The sequence below is a fragment of the Triturus cristatus genome, chromosome 4_1 (assembly GCF_964204655.1).
Source record: "Triturus cristatus chromosome 4_1, aTriCri1.1, whole genome shotgun sequence".
NCBI classification, from domain to species: domain Eukaryota; kingdom Metazoa; phylum Chordata; class Amphibia; order Caudata; family Salamandridae; genus Triturus; species Triturus cristatus.
Window position 1 is genome coordinate 555,535,374 of NC_140585.1, and position 13,625 is coordinate 555,548,998.

Here is a 13,625-nt window from a genome sequence, read left to right on the forward strand (position 1 = left end):
GAAAGAAGAAATGACATCCAGGTTTACTATTTCAGAGACAAACCAAGCGGAGATGGCTACGCGGTTCTCCGTCTCAGAGGCAAACCAGGCAGCTATCTGGGTCTCATGTGACGCTCTGGCTAAAAAACTGGAAGAGATCACGGCTAGAACCGAGACACTTGAGGAAGAGATACCAAAACTGAAGGATTCCTTAGAGACTACCACAGCAAGGTTAGATTCCCTCTCTGTTGAGAACAAAGAACTGAAGGACGACCTGGAACGTCTAGAGAATCACTCGAGGCGAAATAATCTAAAAATTTTAAATGTCCCTGAGGCACTTGAAGGGGACGATTTGAAAGGTTTTCTGATCATTCTGTTAAAGGCTACTATCCTTAAAAACTTGCCGAATATCGATCTCAATCATGAGATTCAAAGGATTCACAGAGACCCCTTCAAAAGAAAGATTGGGAAACAGAAGCCACGTAAAATACTGGTGAATTTCTTAACCTATTCCGTCAAAGAGTTAATCCTTTCAGCAGCATTAAAAGAAGGGACACTATCTTCGCCACCAACGGTAAACCCCACATTTTCCTTCACTATAAGATCCGATATCTCCCACATAACAGCCACAAGACAGTGGGAGATGGGTAAGAGGCTAGAAGAGATAAATAGCTTGGGGGCAAAAGCACAATTAAGATTTCCAGCCACCCTTCGGGTCATGTGGAAGAACCATATGCACATGTTGCGGACACTGGAAGATGTCGATACATTCATTGCCAAAATCCAGCAAGAGAAAAAGGGTGGGTAACAAAACAGGAGGGAGACATAGTTACTAAACTGGAAGGTTCCGCCCACAATATATATCTCAGTTTTTTAGATAGGGGAGAGCTCAAGAGGAAAGCACCCGAACAGGCTTAGATCAGCCTAATAGAAGGGAGGGTTCCTCAAGGGTTAGGGAATAATGGGAGGGTAAAGGGACACGTGGGGGAGACTAAGGGGTTAAGAGTGGGAGGGGGGATGAAAGGGGGGGTAACACTAGGTGGAGGGCAGAGTAAGGGGAGGAAAAATAAAAATAAAAATACCTCATCGCACCAAGATTTAGGTCTAGTTAACAGTAATAAAGCAATAAGGAAGAATGTTTACTCCAAAGAAAACTCATGGCAACAACCAGTAGGATGAATAAAGTCCGTAAAATCCAATATATCTCCTGGAACTTAAACGGCCTGAGGTGCGAGCGTAGGCGTAGATTGATATTAAAATATTTAGAGCTCACACTTGCACAGATATGTCTACTGCAAGAGACACACTTAAACCCAGCTGAATTTCAAGCGGTCTTCTCAAAGACCCCATGGGTACAATGTTTTTGTGCCTCACAACAAGTAACGAACATCCGAGGGGTAGCAATCGTCGTAAAAAAGGGGTTCCCATGTAGGATCAAGTCGGTCCAAACGGACCAATCAGGTAGATGGATCATTGCCCTCCTAGATATCGGGGGAGTCGAAATGACTTGTTCATCCTACTATGGACCAAATTCAGATGACCCCTCATACTTAGCTAAATTACAAGGTAGCCTAATGTTAGTAAATCCCCCCCTGATAGTAGGAGGGGATTTTAATGTAAAACTCGATCCAGTAAAAGACAGTTCCCACGCAAGTCACACAATAGCAACTCCAAAATCACGAAGGGTCTTGAAAAACTTAATTTCAAACTTAAACTTAGTCGATCTATGGAGAGCCAAGGTAAGCAATACCCAGGGTTTCACCTATTATAGTTAAAAATATAATCATTCCTCACGGATCGAATATATATTGGTGAATAAAGAAGCGTTAAAAAGTTTTACAAGCATTATGGTTTTGCCGACACATTTATCAGACCATGCACCTTTACTAGTAGCTTATGCGATCAGTGATAAATGTTCCCAAACCCGATGGACCCTGAATAGAGCAATGTTATTGAACCCAGAAATAATTCAATCTATTAGTAGCTCTTCTTCAGAATTCTTTTCTATTAACCTGGGATCAACCTCCATAGATCACGTATGGGATGCCTATAAGGCTAACTTAAGAGGTTTAATACAAGCACAAATAAGTTTAAAAAATCGAATAAAGACCCAGGAACTAAATACCCTTGAGGGAAAGATTGCTACGTTGGAGACTGAGATGAGAGAGGCTCCAATCGGAGCTGCGCGGGAACAAGATTTGATAAATAGTAAACTGGAGGAGGCAAGACAAAACGTTAGGCTCTTCTTAGATGAGAAGTGTAAGGTGCAATGGCAGACTAGAAACATGGAGGTCTTCGAATACGGGGAGAAAGCGGGGGCAATTCTGGCCTGGAAGGCAAGATTAGATAGGGCAAAGAACGATATCAATGAGTTATATATTGACAGTAGCGGAAATAAATCTAGTGACCCGGAAGAAATACAGAAGACTTTGTTAACACTATTTTCAGACCTATACAAGGAAGACCTTGAGCCCTCCCAAGCCCAGATATCTAATTGGTTAAAAGATAAGTCTCTTCCAGTCTTAACGGAGGCCTCCAAGATGGCTCTGGATGCTCCCATTACTACAGAGGAGATATCGATTCAAATAAAGCGGTTAAAAAACAAAAAAGCAGCAGGGCTTGATGCCCTCCCCAACGAAATATACAAATTACTTCAAGATGACCTTTTACCAATACTCCACGCCCTTTTCAACTCAATCTACTGTCCCAATGGGGTGATGCCTAGATCATGGAGTGAGGCCACGTTGGTGTTAATTTTAAAACCCGGGAAGGACCCTTTGGCGGCGGATTCCTACCGTCCAATTTCTCTGCTCAATGCAGATTATAAAATCTTCATGGGTATTTTAGCAGAGAGACTGGCGAAGTTAGCTCCTAGTTTAATTAACTCTGACCAGAAAGGCTTCATACAAGGGAGGGTTGTTCAAGATCAAACCCAACTTTTGATTGGAAACATAGATCTGGCAGAAGCAAGAAAAGACCCCCTGGCAGTAGTGGCAGTAGATGCCGCCAAAGCATTCGATCGCGTTTGTTGGAGATATCTGTGGCAAGTTTTGGAGGTCATGGGAATAGGCCCCGTATTTATACATACTATTAAGCACTGTTACTCAGGCGCCTCGGCTAAAATCCACCTAAATAGTTCACTAACTCCTAGCTTTCCTATTCAGAGAGGGACAAGGCAGGGATGTCCCCTGTCTCCACTTTTGTTCAACCTCTATATAGAGCCCCTAGCCCAAACAATCAGACTGAATAATGACATTACCCCTTTTAAATCATTAAGCTATGAATGTAAATTGGCACTTTACGCTGACGACGTGATTGTTTACACTAACGATCCTGAGAATGCAATCCCTCAATTGGAATTCACGTTAAGGGAATTTGGTAAGGTATCAGGGTATCGGGCCAACTCAGATAAAACCGAGATAATGTGCTGGAACACCACATACAATAGTGGCCCCCAGAGTAAGGAATTTAGATATCTTGGAATAAAAATCGTCAAAGATTTAAATAAAATTACATTAATAAATCTTGGGAAAATCGAAAAGGACATAGATTATTTATTTGCCAAATGGAAGAACCTCCCTTTGACCATCTTTGGAAGGGTAAACTTGGTCAAAATGTCTGTGCTCCCTAAATTAACCTATATTTTCAATGCTATTCCATTAACCTTTCCTGGTAAAACCATAGCCAAGATACAGGGTAAAATAGGTAGCTTTATTTGGGGCCAAACAACATCAAGGATGTCGTGGAAGAAGCTTAGGAGGAAGTTACTTAAAGGAGGATTAGCCTTGCCTGACATCAACTGGTATCTAATGTCCTACCAGTTTAAAGCTGTTAGAATGCTACTAACCTACCCAGATACAACTGCATGGGGGAGAGTACTGGGGGAAATGGTGTTAGTTGAGGGCGGCAGCCGGCAAGGCGGGTTTTTGTACAAATATGGTGCACCAAGGTTCTTTAAAAGGGTCCGGCTAAAGGTATTGAAATCTGCCTTATTAAATTGGTATCAAATGAGGAAGATATGGGGTATTGGCTATTTTTCGAATTTTGCTCCAATTTGGGATTCTCCGGGTACCCCCCCTCGTATGTGTGACAGTTTGGCAATACCAATTAAAAACTCAGGTATGGAGAGGTGGTCAGAACTGGTTGACTCAGAGGGTATCCTTCCTTGGGAAGTACTCTCAGTTAAAGTAGGCCCTCACCTCTCAAGGTTTAAATATCTACAACTAAAAAGTTGGTAGGAGTCAGAAAAACATAACATCGTCGGAAACTGGGAACTAGAGCAATTATTACAAGATACATCCCCGAGGAAGAAGGAGATAGCCTTATGGTATGCTCGAATTCAGGAAGCAGAGGAAATCAAGACCTCCTCTCCCTCCTCAGTTTGGAATGGATCACCTTTAGACACCTGCATTGAGGAGCTATTTTATCCATCATTAAAATTATTGTATAAATATATAAAGCCGGCATCCCTGAAGAAAAATCATTTTTTTATAATAAACAGACTATACTACACCCCAGCCAAAATTGCAAAATTTGCACCAATCCCGCCCCCAAGTTGCCCACGATGTAGTCTTGTACAAGCCAATGATCTACACATTTTCTTCCAGTGCCCTGAATTAACAACATATTGGAAAGGCTTGAAAGATATCCTCTCATCCATATTAGAAGTAGACATAGTTGTAGACCTATCCCTGGTGTTTTTTGGTAAGAACGATTCTACCAATGGCGTTCTCTCACAGGATCACATGATCCTCGTTCTATATCTGATCCTCCTTGCAAGAAGAGAAATTTGTATCAAGTGGAAGGATAACATCGCTCCGGGCAAGGAAGAATGGTTGAGAGCCGCCATAAGAATGGCGAGATTAGACCAAGACACCAGGGATGACAGTCATCATAACATTTGGCAACCCCTGACAAGTTGGGCACGGCAGAGACATCTGATTTGATTCAATCTACCAACGAATCAAAAAAAAAAACAAAATAAATAAATAAAATAATAATCTCCACTTAAAAGGTCCTATGATTACACCAGTCCTCAAATACGAGAGGAAGGCCAAGGGGCCTAGACAGAAACAGCGAGCCAAAGAGGCCCCCAGGAACGAGACAATGTTGGCTTGTCAAATCTGTGGAAGTCTTTGGTGAGATGAGGATAAAAAAAAAAAAAAAAAAATAGAAGTAGTACTACATTTTAGTATAGAAACATAACATAACTCATTTCACAAATTCATAAACAATGACTGGTTTCTAATTCTACCAAAATATAAAAACTGCACAGTTATATGTTTACAAACACATGAAAAACACACATGCTTATCACAGAATGGTTTCTACATGCACACACATTGTAGAGAAAAAAGTACTCCCTACACTTTAGCAGGAAAAATACATTAGTCTGATTAAAATCAAAATAGTCTACATACATCCCCTCACAATTAAATAACTCATCTTTCAAGTTCTTTTGTAGATTATATTTGGAACAACGTTGGCGCCGATTGACGAATCATCGCGAAATTTTCCCAAATTTTGGCCAGCTCCAGTCCGCTCCTATCCTGAAAATTTCACGGTGATTCGTCTAGCGGGGGCCGAGAAAAAAGGAGGGGTCCCAAAACACGTTTTCCCCATGCATTTTCCCATAGGAACTGTTGACGCAGCTACAGCCCGAACTGCTGAACGGAATTACACAATATTTGGCAAAGAGGTAGTCCTCAGTTCAGACTCGTGCCTTTTGCTTAAATGGTGTAAATCCGTTCAGTAGTTCCTGAGAAAAGTAGAGTTAAAAAGATAGATATATCTGGGCGGAGCCTAACCACACATCTCATCGTGAGATCTGATTGGCTGTCAGTACTTCATCCAAGAAGTGTTGGCAGCCATCTTGGGACCAATATACATGATAGCACCTCATTAAAAAGCATTGCAGTTAATAGAAGGTTTTAAGACTTTAGTTACATTATAAATCATTTGTTGATGGTACCATACTCATTTTAGGAATTGTGGTGTGTTCTAAGGTGATTTTACCATGTGAAAAAGCCTTCTGCTGTGATATCATGAACCATGTTTGAGAGAAAACTATTTTCTCATACTTTTCCCACAGAGGTTTGGAAGGTGATCTATAAGCTAAACTGAGAGCATATTTTCTGTAAATTCACATTATCTTTCTCAGTCATGTAAGAATGAAGTCTGACATTCTCGGTAAAACATGTACATCCAACAAGGGCAGAGACTATCTTACTTATGACAAAAGTATGGCACACCTGAAGCCATCTTGATTGGAATAAAGTGGTAACACTTAAAACATTTAATTTACAAGGGAACAAAATGAGGGGGTTCATTTTGCCATATAAATTATGATTAGTGCTGCAAAAAGAAAAACTAGGGCACATTTTGACTTCTGAAATCCTCTTTTATTTCATAAAAACATTCTGACATGCAGACTGAAACATGCACTTTGAATACCAGCAGCAGACTTGCCTGGTGAGCAGTAGCTTTACTACAGTGATCTAATGAGCAACTAGAGTGCTAACATTCAGAATTTATGGAAAATGTGTGACACATCTGAATGCCTTCTTGATGGAATCAAAGTAAAAAACTGAAAGTATTTCCTACTGAGGAGACTGCAGTAAATGAGGAAATTAGGAAACTTCATAACAAATAAATCTCCCAAGATGGCCACCAGAGACAAAAGAGCCCAAATGTAGCCCAAATATCACCCAGATGTAGCCCAAGTATAGCCCAATGACAGAATGTCCCAGAGTGTTCTTAAGAACAACTAGAGCGCTTACTGCAGAGGTCTTCAAACTTTTGGATGCCGAGACCCCCCTGTCAACATTTTGAGGCGTAAGGACCCCCTCCTGACAAAAATGTCTAAACCTGTTGACTAAATTGCGTGGGATGAAAATGTAAATGAGGTTATGTGATGCCGCGTATTTTGGGATAGCATTGCTTCATTATTTTGATGTTTGTTACACACAGTAACGCTGAGGAAAGATTTCACCCAATCAGTACCCATTTATAACCAAAATACAGCAATTATCATCAGAAAGATTTCAAGTCAACCTTTGTGAAGGGCCTTCCACTCTGCAGCAATACGTGCTGCCACATTAGAAGCTCACCTGGCCCTGACCGAAAGAAGCAGGGGTCCCTTAAAACCCTGGCGGTTTTGTGTAGAGTTAAGCCGTTTACCCACGCAGCTTTCCTCTCACCCCCTCCCTTCCATCCCTCTCTCCTCTCCTAACCCCGGATCCCTCTCTCACTTTGCAGGTCATTTTCTTTCACCCCTTTTTACAACTTCTGAACTCTCCCCAATCAACCTCTCACTTCACCTTTAATCACCTCTTGACATTCTGTCCTTTCACTGCCCTCATCTCTAACAGTCTCTCACATTTATCTCATGGCCTCTCTGGCCCTGTCACCTCCCGTGCCCCTCAGCACTTCTCATTCACCTCGTCTCTTCATTCAAATTTTTGTCTATTTGTATCTTACACCTCTCCAGTCCCCCCATTCCTCTTTCACATCTCCCCTTTGTTCTAACAGAAGCCCTCACCTTTGGATCACACTCGCTTCTTGCGTGTCCACACTTCTCTTCGGCAATTCACATTTCTCCTCATCCCTGACCTCTTCAATCAAATTCTCTCACTCCCTTGCTGTCCTCTCTCATTTTGGGTGCGGATGCAAGTTCAGAATGGGATGAATGAATGTATGATTACTGATGGGCTTGTTTGAGTGAGTTGCATATTGAGTAGTGAGGGGGACAGGTGAGTGAAGTGTCACATGAGTGCAGGATGAGTAGTGTACTCGTGTACTCGTGTGACTGCAGGTTGAGGTATAGTGTGAGCAGGACAAGTGCATTTTGAGTGCAGAGTGATCACTGTGAGTGCAAGGTGAGCGGGTGAATGGTGCAAGTGCATGGTGATCAGTGTGAGTGCATTGTGATCACTGTGAGTGCAAGGTGAGCGTGACAATAAAGGGCGAGAATGAGGAATGAGTTGTCTGAATGCAGGGTGCATTCCCAGACCCATGAAGTAACTCAGCATGTTATTGACGGGGGCGTAGACTTTAAGATCTAAGTTAAACTATTGCGGCATTAATCGGGGATCGAGGGTGAAGGAAATAAATAATGTGCTGATCCTGCAACAAACTTCCAGTCCTATGGTTAGGGTTACCAGCAGATTATTTTGATGGCCCAGTCGGTACAAAAAAAAGCAGTCACCTAAAGCGGTATTTTCAGCGCTTATCTGTGCATACTTCCCAGGGCCGGCTTTAGTGCTGGTGGTGCCCTGTGCGACAATGTTTGTTGGTGCCCCCCCAATGACCACCCCCACCACGGATTCTCTCACTAGCACCCTTTAACAGTGACCAAGTCTCCATAACCCCCCACTCTCAGATGCATTGAATTAGTTATATAGTGCCACTCATACCAGTGTAGGGTGTCCGAGCACTTTGCATCACACACACATTACACAGAGACAATCAATCATAAGTGTGTAAATCAGTGTATAGGAAATGTTACATAAGCCAAAGGACTAAAAGTATAGGAGTCACATGTCATCCATACTGGTAGGCAGTATAGTTCAAGAGTGCTTGGTGTGGAGAAGCACAAACTCAGAGTCGAAAAAGAAACAGCATAGTTGGGAGTTTCCTTTAATAATAAGAATTGATTGCTAGCCAAATTAACCCTTTTTGCAACATTAATCAATGGTCTAATAATGTATTCTTTGTAGTGTGCATGCTGTTCTAGGATGAAAGTTAATAGCTCACTATTCTATATTAGGACTTTAAGTTATAAATTGCAAGTAACAAAAGGATGTCTCTTTTGAAAGCAGTAACCTGCTGATCTCTTCACATCATACACACTCTGTAATCTACTTGGTACACGTTCTTTGCAGCAGGCATATTAACCCACTGCACTAACTTCACCGAAACCTCAACTATACAAAATTCTGATCTCTCTCCAGGAAGATCATTAATCACAGGAGTTATCTTGACATTTATGTGAGGCCTGGTAATTGCCGGGAAAGAAACGCTGCAGCAGGTGCTTCTAAAGCACAATAAACTTTCACTCACGGCGCCCCCAGGAAGCCAACTTTGTATTCCTTTCCATGAAATGCATTCTCACACTACGGCAGTGAATGTAAAATCCAAATGTAAGGAATAGGCACAGTGGGGACCCAGGGGGTACTGGAACCAGCAAAAAAACCTAAGCCTCTGTAACCAGTTTACAAAGGCATGTTAAATGGTCTTTAAAGACCTGTGAAAAAACACGGGCGTGCCGGAGATAGGAATCCAGACACTGCCCAGCTGAGCCCCCAGCAGCTCAAGTTTCACTGCAGCAGCCCGGGCTGAGACACAACACAGGACGGGGGAAGTGTGGGGCCTGGGCAGAAGTGTGACTGGGAAGGCGCGACCCCCTTTGCATCACTCCACGGCCCCCCTGGGGGTCGCGCCCCACAGTTTGAAGACCCCTGGCTTACTGTCTTACTTATGACAAAAGTATGGCACACCTTGTAGGATGGATTAAGCCACGCCCTATTTACAACACTAAGTTAGCATAAACAAGATCATTGTTAGCAAGCAAGCTTGTCGTTTCTGCTGCGCTGCACACGACACTGTTGTTATGTGTTATTCATTTTAGAAATGCTGACTCGACTTTGCCTTACAGGATAACAAACTGTTGTTTCACATTCTTAACCGTGAAATGTGCCCTTGGTCTGTACATCATGCAAAGAACGCGTCTGGGTCACTAGAAGGTACATAGTGTTGTGTTTAGATTGATCGTACCACTTGTTAGACATATCATGCATACAGCTGCCAATATCTGAAGGACAAGCGTCTTTAATATTGCAGAACAGTTTGGTTTTACATGCATTCGAACAGAAGAGCTGATGCATGAGAGAGCTGATCCTTTGATGTGATTCTACTAAGCTGATCTATACGGTATGGGGTCCCCCCTGTTAGCCTAAGAGACCTTCTAATAGTCTAATAATAATAATGTATTAGATTCTAGTGAAAGGAGTGTGGCTGTATACCACTGTCATTATTAGTATGATTGCTCCTTTCATTTTGTATGGTATTGTAATAATGCTTATGGTTCTGATCTGTACTGTTAGTCTGCTAGTGTTAGCCAAAGTACTGCATCTGAGGACGCAAGGTTTATAAAATAAACTCTTTAAACTTTACCGTGTCTGTATTATTATGTTGTGGACTAACAAATAGATACGAACAGGTATTTCGGATTCCCACCACTCCTGAGAAATATCTAAGTCGCTTGTTCTGGTTTGTCTATACATTGGGACCGCCTAGCTAGATCTAGGATAACGAATGGAATACTAAGCTAGTCGGATAAGGGGTTCTGGGTTCTGAGGGGAATTTTCTGGTACACCACAATTCTCTGAGGTCCTGGTCTCCTGCGCATAGTTCTGTGCAAAAGCAGAATCCCTGCAACAACCTGAAGCCATCTTGATTGGAATAAACTGGTAACACTTAAAACATTTAATTTAAAAAGGAACACAATGAGGGGGTTAATTTTGCCATAGAAATTATGATTAGTGCTGAAGAAAGAAAAATGAGGGCACATTTTGAGTGACTTCTCAAATTCTCTTCTATTTCATTAAAAAATTCTGATATGCAGACTGAAACATGCACTTCTAATACTAGCAGTAGACTTCCGTGGTGAGCAGTAGCTTTACTACAGTGATCTAATGAGCAACTAGAGTGCTAACATTCAGAATTTATGGCAAATGTGTGACATATCTGAATACCTTCTTGATGGAATCAATATAAAAAACTGAAAGCATTTCCTACTGAGGAGACTGCAGTAAATGAGGAAATTAGGAAACTTCATAACAAATAAATCTCCTAAAATGGCCACCAGAGACAAAAGAGCCCAAATGTAGCCCAAATATCACCCAGATGTAGCCCAAATGTAGCCCAATGACAGAAGTGTGCAAAACACTTATTTTTTGTGTATTTGCAGTTTTATATAGTGCAGACTTGTCAGGTATTGGAGTGCTTTACATGAACATTGGTTACATCACACAAGATCAAATTCATTTTGGTTGTAGACATGGGGAGATTAAGTGATTTGACCAGAATCACAGAATGTTGAGCTGAAGCAGAAACTCCAACCTGGTTCCCCAGTTGCAAAGTCTGCAGCTCTGGAAGTAACACCACACCCTCTCCCCTTGGATGCAACATTTAATCAAGTGGTCAACTGGATAAAAAAACTAAGATTACAAATAATTTAAAAGTTCTTTGTCGCTATTTGAAAACTCAGAAAATATGTCCTCATTTTAGTTTTTTAGAGCACTAACCATAATTTTGATGCAAATAAGACCCTCTCATATATGTAATTTCTAAAGGAAATGCTCTAGGCATTACAGTTTTGATTACATCAAGATGACGTCAGGCATTCCACACTTTTGTAATAAATATAGAATGTTAGCAATCTAGTTGTTCATTGGGATACGGTTGAGAGGCAGCGGCCAGGGGCACGGACTCTGAAAATTGAAGGCGGGTAGGAGAGTGCAGAGGCAACAATTTGACCACACTAGGCAGGCAGGAAGGGCAGTGGCAGCACAACAGACTATGGAGGGCAGTGGAAAGGGTGGCAGGGGCAACAAACCAACAATAAAGGACTGGCAAGAGAGGCTTTGGCAATATAATAGACCATTGTGGGCAGAAGGAAGAGGCAGTGGTCATACAACCATACATGCCAACAGACCCGTTTCAGCCAGGAAATGTCCAATGTTTTTAAGCTCAAATGGGCTTTACTTGATCTGTTTCCTGTCTACAATCTTCTCTTTTTCAATGTAACTCAAAGGGGAAAATCAATACCCCAGTTTTATTTCAAAATCTCCCTCTTACCAAGTTCAAAATGTTCGCAAGTATGGTACATTGGATCATGGTAGGCAGGAGGAATTGGGGTAGCGACATGGACTCGGATAACAGAGGACAGGAGGGACATTGAGAGGTGCACCAAACTGACCCTACAGGGCAGGCATCAGGGTTGGCAGCAGCACAATACACCACACAGGGCATGTGGGACGGGAGTGCAGCACAACAATCCATTGAAAGCAATAGGGAGGGGACAGGACCATGCACATGGACAACAAACAACAGAGGGGAAAGAGGCAATGGTAGCTAGCTGACCATAATGGACAGACAGGAGAGAAAGCTGCAGCATAACAGACCATAAAGGGCAGGAGGGACGGATCAGGGGCATTACAATGGAACCGACAAGCCAGGAGGGAGGGAATAGGGGTCTGCACATGGAAACAGAGGGCTGGGGGTAAGGGGGCAGGGCAGGAGCAGCAAGATGACCATGGAGGTCAGGCAGGATGGGCACTAGAAACAAGACACACCATGGAGAGCAACAGTGAGACTATGATGGCATACACACAGACCATGGAGGGAAGGTGGGAGGGGGTCCGGAGCAGCTAGCTGACCACACAGGGAGGGTGGGAGGGGCCATGGCAGCACAGAAGACCATGCATGGCAAGCGGGAGGGTTAGTGGCATCACAATGGCTATGATGGGCAAGAAGGAGGGTGCAGGGGCATGCACAAAGGACCATGGAGGAGAGAAGGGAGGGTCAGGACCTGGGCACAGACAAGAGAGTTCAGGGGAAGGGGCCTCACAATAGACCGTGCGGGGCAGGCAGGAGGAGCAGTTGCAGCACAACAGACCAGGGAGGGCAGAAGGGTGTGGCAGTAAAATGGACCATGGAGGACAGGAGGAAGGGGATAGGGGCATGGCATGTGGACTGGCAGGGTGGAGGTGGCAGGGACAGGTTACAGTCATCTGACAATGCTAGGCAGGTGGTAGGGGAGTGGCAGCTCAACAGAACACTCAGAGTAGATAGGAGTGGCAGGTCCATGGAACATGGTGGTCAAAAAGGATGGAGCAGGGGCATGCACAAAGACATCGGAGGGCAGGGGGAAGGAGAATAGGGGCAGCAAGCAAAGCACAGAGGCTAAGCAGGAGGTCAATGATGGGCCATAGAATTGGGCAATGGAGGGCAGGATGAGTGGACTGGTACATCATGCTAAATGCAGGGCAGTGGCAGCACATCAGACCATGCATGGCAGGAGGGAGGAGGCTAGTCCATGGATTCAGACAACAGAGGATAGGGAGGAGGTGGATGGGGCAGCAAGCTAACTGTTCATAGAAGGTGGGTATTAGGAACTTTATTGTTTTTAAAATGTGTGTCTGTGCGAACTACTTAAAATATGAACACGTATGCAGCATAATCTCACTTTTATTCAGGAAGAAGAGGACGTTTGGGACTGACTCCGGGCTCACTTGGCAGAAACATCCCCTGACCCTCCAACCCCCATCGCAAAATGTAATGCCCGTGAAAAGGGTAGGTGGATGCAGTGTTATATAGAACATAGTCCTGAGAGCACGATTGAAAATGAAAACTAGATATAGTATATGGTATAAACTATGCACCAAAAAGTGTGATATAAGATGAACCGGGGCGTGAAATATAATATGCAATACATTGTGCGCAATGACAGATTCATTGGAGAGCGCGAGATAGCACAGGCACTAGCGCTTGCTATGTGATATGCGCCTTGGAGTGTAATATGCACAGGGCAGTGTTGTGTAACCTAAGTAGTCTCTAAAGTTGTAATATAAAATATGTGCTGG

General features: G+C 43.1%; 1 protein-coding gene across 1 annotated transcript in view; it reads left to right on the forward strand.

The window, feature by feature from the left end:
- CAMK1D (calcium/calmodulin dependent protein kinase ID) overlaps positions 1–13,625 on the forward strand; it is a 1,392,645-nt gene that overhangs the window by 1,211,851 nt on the left and 167,169 nt on the right. The gene's annotated exons all lie outside the window — the stretch shown is intronic.